Consider the following 5475-nt stretch of genomic DNA (forward strand, 5'->3'; position numbering starts at 1 on the left):
CTCCCAAGGTGCAGCACCCTGCATTCGTCTACATTGAACCCCATCCTATTCTCATCTGCCCAATTTTGTAGTCTGTCTAAATCCAAGTCGCTGATGAAGATGTTAAACAGTGCGGGCCTGAGGACTGAGCCCTGGGCTACCCCACTGCTCACATCTCACCAGGTTGAGTACAACCCATCCACCACTCCTCTCTGGGTGCGCCCCATCAGTCAATTTTTTGCCCATCCAACTGTGCAGGCATCAATGCCACAGTCGCTTAATTTATTGATGAGGATGGGGTGAGAGACGGTGTCAAAGGCCTTCCTAAAGTCTACAAAGACTACGTCCACAGCGACACCATCATCCAAGGATTTAGTTACTTAGTCATAAAAGGCAATCAGGTTGGTCAGGCAGGACCTGCCTTTGATGAACCCATGCTGATTGCCCCTGAGCATGATCTCCCCCGCAGCCCCCCCACAGATGTGCTCCTTGATGATTCTCTCCAAGATCTTCCCGAGCACTGAGGTGAGGCTTGCAGGCCTATAATTACTTGGGTCCTCCTTCCTCCCCTTCTTGAAAATTGGGACCACATTAGCCAGTTTCCAATCCCCCGGCACCTGGCCAGATGACCACATATGGCTCATACAGCCGAGCCAAAGGCTCCGCGATGACCCCTGCCAGCTCCCTCAACACCCTTGGGTGGAGGGCATCTGGACCTGCAGATTTAAAAATATCTAGCCCTTCCAGAAGATCCCTAACTACATCTGTGCTGACTGAAGGCTTGATAGAGCTATCCCCCAAATTGTCCCTACCTCTGGTAGGTGGGATATCCCACTAAATTTCATTTTTGCACAGAGGGAGCTAAAGATGGAAGGCTGTCCTTCTGGGTCCATGAGAGTGTCTTTGTGAGCCATGTTGAGTAGCTCTTTGATGTGTTGATCAGGTAGTAGGCCTGTGGAAGTAGGCAGCTATTCGATCTGGCTTTGGATCCGTCCGCTTTGGATGGCAGTGATCCGATCTGGAGCTCCAGATCGGTTACCCGCTTTGATCCAGCCAAAGCAGCTCCGAAGCTTCGGGGCTGCCTCGGAGATTCGACCATAGGGTATAATGGAGAATAAATGAAATAGCTATACCTTTGTTGTTTTTTGTCTGATTTGAATGAAACTTGCAGCGATGGTAGCTTCTGCAGAGAGCATGAATCCTGCCAAGTTGTAAGGAGATCGGTGCAGGGGTTCAGGGGGAACTGCACCCCAAATTCATGAAAGCAAAACTCATGTCACGTGTCTGTGTTAAGCCACAGGTGGGTGAAAACTGCAGGGTTGGTAGCCACTGGTGAGGCCACAAAGCCTGCCAAGTTTCAAGGAGATAAGTGCAGGGGTTTGGGGGCAATTGTATCTCAAGCTGCAGACAAGCAAAACTCGTGACATGGGTGGCACGGTGTGTGTTAAGGCGCAGTGGGGTGAAAGCTGCAGGGATGGTAGCCCCTGCTGCTGCCACGAAGCCTGCCAGCTGTCGAGGAGATTGGTGCCAGACTCCTGGATTCTGGGGCCCTGCACCTCTAGCTGCTGACAGACAAAACTCATGAAATGGGTGCTTGTGCAACTGTGTCTGTCTTGGGGCAGTTGATTGTCTGTATTGATTATTTCCTCTCCTTAGCCTGTGGTTTTGTAGGTGTTAAGCGTTGCTCGTTAACTCATTAACACCTACAAAGCCACAGGCTAAGGAGAGGAAAGAATCACCCCAGACAATCAACTGCCTCAAGGCAGAGACAGTCAGTTGTACAAGCACCCACGTCACGACTTTTGTCTGTCAGCAGCTAGGGGTGCAGGGCCCCAGAACCCAGAACCCCCCTGCACCGATCTCCTTGACAGCTGGCAGGCTTTGTGGCCGCAGTAGGAGCCACCATCGCTGCAGCTGTCACCTCGCTGCGCCTTAACACACACAGCGTCACCCGTGTCACGAGTTTTGCCTGTCAGCAGCTTAAAGTGCAGTTCCCCCAAGACCCTTGCACTGATCTTCTTGAAATATGTCAGGTTTTGTGGCCTCACCAGGGGCCACCACCCCTGCAGTTTTCACCCCCTTGTGGTGTAACATACATGTGGCATGAGTTTTGCTTTCAAGAATTTGGGGTGCGGTTTCCCCTGAACCCCTGCATAGATCTTTTTGAAACTTGGCAATATTCATGCTCTCTGCAGAGGCTACCACCCCTGCAAGTTTCATTCAAATCAGACAAAAAACAACCAAGTTATAGATATTTCATTGATTCCCCATTATACCCTATGGCCAAATCTCCTAGGCGGCTTCGACTTGGGAGATGCCATTTAGCTGGGGCCTGTGTCCCTGGGGAAAAATACAACTCTGAAAGGGAGGAACACTGCTCATATCTTTCCCTGCCTGCCTGGGAATGTTTCTTGTCCCATTTGGTTTCTGTTACTCTGCTGTTTAGATCTTTTTTAATTTACAACGGGTTCACAAAACCAAACAACAGCTGCTGCTTCTAGCTGCTGTTTCCCACCTTTCCAGAAAGCAGTTACTCATCTTTGGTATTGTCTAATTAAAAACTGAAGAAACAGATTCTTATTCCACTTTCTCAGGCTATTGCTTGTGTTGTAAATGTGGACTCATTGCTTGTTGATTGTGCACCAGCTTAAGCACGTGTCCTGCATAAGTTAGGCTTCTGCTAGGTCCATAGTTTGCAACAGTCCATGTGGCCTGTCAGCCACTGACGGTGCCTACTGCTTATGAGAGAAATCTCCCTGCAACTCCTTCCCTCTTGCCACCCCCACCTCTGGTTACCTAGATTACAGGTAACCTTACAGGTAGGCTTCTGATAAAAGAGGTGGAAGCAAATCTATAGCCCCACCTTTTATTTGGTTGCACCTTAAAACACGGGAACAAACATTTATCCCAAAGTCTATCTGGCTATCCACAACCACACAACATAGGTTTTCTCTTATACTGGCTGGGAAGACCCAGGAGGTGGGAGGAGGGTGGCACACAGATTGGCAGCAGGTCTTCTTGAATTTGCTGAGTTCTCCAAATTTCCCTTCAGCCTATGCCAATATTAATAGATACACATTTGATTACATCAGTTGCTACTACTACTTCTTCAAGATAAAACTATGATATTGCATATTAGGGCTGTGTGAAATGGCACCTGTGATGACTAGGTGATGTAGGGCTTGCTGCCACTGCCCTGAGCTCGTTTCCTTACAGGTGGTGACGGGGTGGACCTCGGCTTTGGATCACCTGGTTCCCCAGGAAGTTGGTCTTATGTTTCTCTTCTGCCACGACTTTGATGATATTATATTGCTAGGAGGCAATGCCCAAGGTGATCCTACCCAGACTCAATCCCTGTTTTCTTCTGTGGGGCTTCAAACCTTCCCTTTCCCCCCACCCTAGCCTCTCCAGATGGCACTCGTGGTTCTCTGCAGCCAGATCTTAATGCTGCCTGTTGTTCTATTATTCTGCCCTCAGCCACCAGGGTGACCATTGGTTTTGGTTAGGCACATACCCTTCCTTGGCCTGCACTCAAATATACAAAAAAAAAAAAAAAAAGAGAAAGCAAAACCCGACTGTTCTCAGTCACTTTGTCAGACTCAGTCCATGTCCCCTTCACCTGGGATCAGGCTCTCATGTCCCAATCACAACAACAAAATCAGTTAGTCTAGTCACTGGTCTGCACGGGCCTGCCCCAGCTTACTCGTGAGCATTCACAGTCCCAGTGGGATCTCTCCCATGTGCAGTGAGGCTCTAACCTGAAACAGCAACTCTTCTGGCCTTTCCCCTAGATCCTCAGCTGTCACTCTACTCCAGGGATTATCAGAAGCCTTGTGTGTGCAGGCCTCCACCTGCCTCCTTCTCAGGGTCACACCCGCAGCATTTCTTCAGCAAGTTTCACAACACTTGCCTGCCGGGATGCTCGGCCACTCCTCTCTCTGTGGTTTGTAGGGAATTGACCCCACTCTGCCCCTGTCCGGGGCTGGAAATATCTCTGAGCAGCCTCCTTCCTCCAATCCGGAGTGAGATGCTGCTCTGGAAGCGTGGTGATTGCTTCTCTTCCCTTCCTGTCTCCAGCTGCAGGCCCACCAGCCCTCCATGATGTAAGTGTTGCTTGCTTTCACTTTCCCTGTCTGTTGCTGCCGGCTGCTTTTCTACTCCTGACCTCCCCTGCCCAGCATGTAAGGCACCTCGGGGCTTTTGTTTACTGTCTCTCACTCCTTCACAGCACCGTCTCATTTCGACTTCCGTTTCGATGTTTCACCAGAACAGTGTTTCATTTTGAATTTTGTTTAATTTAAAAATGACTTCCATTTTGTTTCATCGAAACAGTTTAGCTGTTTCCACGTTTTGTCCGTAGGCTATAATGGGGAAGCACAAAACAGCCTATAACTTTGTCATTTCTTGCCTGATTTGGATGAAACTTGCAGGAGTGGTAGGTCCTGCTCAGCGCATGAAGCCTGCAAAGATTCAAGGAGATAGGTGCAGGGGTTTCTTGAAAACTGCACCTCAAGCTGCTGACAAGCAAAACTTGTGACATGGGTGACATTGTGTGTTTTAAGGAACAGGGCGGTGAAAACTGCAGGGATGGTGGCCCCTGCTGAGGCCTCGAAGCCTGACAGGTTTTGCCTCAGGCTGCTGACAGGCAAAACTCATGACATGGGTGGGTGACACTGTGTGTGTGTTAAGGCGCCCTCACTGGCACTGGGGCCTCTACACAACACGGTAGTGTGCCCCAATGAGGCCGCCTCCTCCCCTACAGCCTCAACCGGTCCACCACTTTAAATGACAACAGGTAAGACAATCTGGTGTCTTTTAGTAGGCTAACTGTATAGTTAGAGAAGTGTATCTTAGTAAGCTTTTGGGTTGAAAAACCCTCTGTCAGGCTGAGGAAGCACCTGCATTTGGTGTGTCTGCTGCTTCTGGATGGAAGGAATAGTAAAGAAGACAGAAGCTGGCCTGGCCCGCAATGCAGGCAAGAAAGCCAGTCAGTGGAAACGGAAATGGAGGCAGTAGGGTGAGGGACAGGCTGGGGAAGGGGTGTGTAGCAGTGCAAGTAAAAGTGCAGAGGTACCCGGGGAGTCAGGTGTCCAGCAGGTTGCAGCATGCCACAATTCTGTTGGCTACAAATGTCCAACTCGGGATCCTTAAAATTCTGGTTTATTAGGTGGATTGAAGCACTGTAATGAAGTTAAATCATAAACCTTGGGGCTGGTCCCCACACACACACACATGCACACACACACACAGTAGCAAGCTACAAGAGTCATGTATACCTATCCCACAGACACTGGAGTCTGCTGTTGAGGCTTCTTTCAGCGTGGTGTTATCTTCCAGAAGGGGGTCGCCGGCTGGTCCTCCTGGCTGGACAGGTCGGGTGCTGGTCAAGTTGGAGATCAAGAGGGCGCCACTGAGGGTCACTTTTCACTGCTTTTTATCTGTCCTTGGCAGACTTTGGTGACTCCCCAGTTTTCAGGTTTGCCCAATCCAGGGGTC

The sequence above is a fragment of the Alligator sinensis genome, unplaced genomic scaffold, assembly GCF_000455745.1.
Source record: "Alligator sinensis unplaced genomic scaffold, ASM45574v1 scaffold553_1, whole genome shotgun sequence".
Classification (NCBI taxonomy): Eukaryota; Metazoa; Chordata; order Crocodylia; family Alligatoridae; genus Alligator; species Alligator sinensis.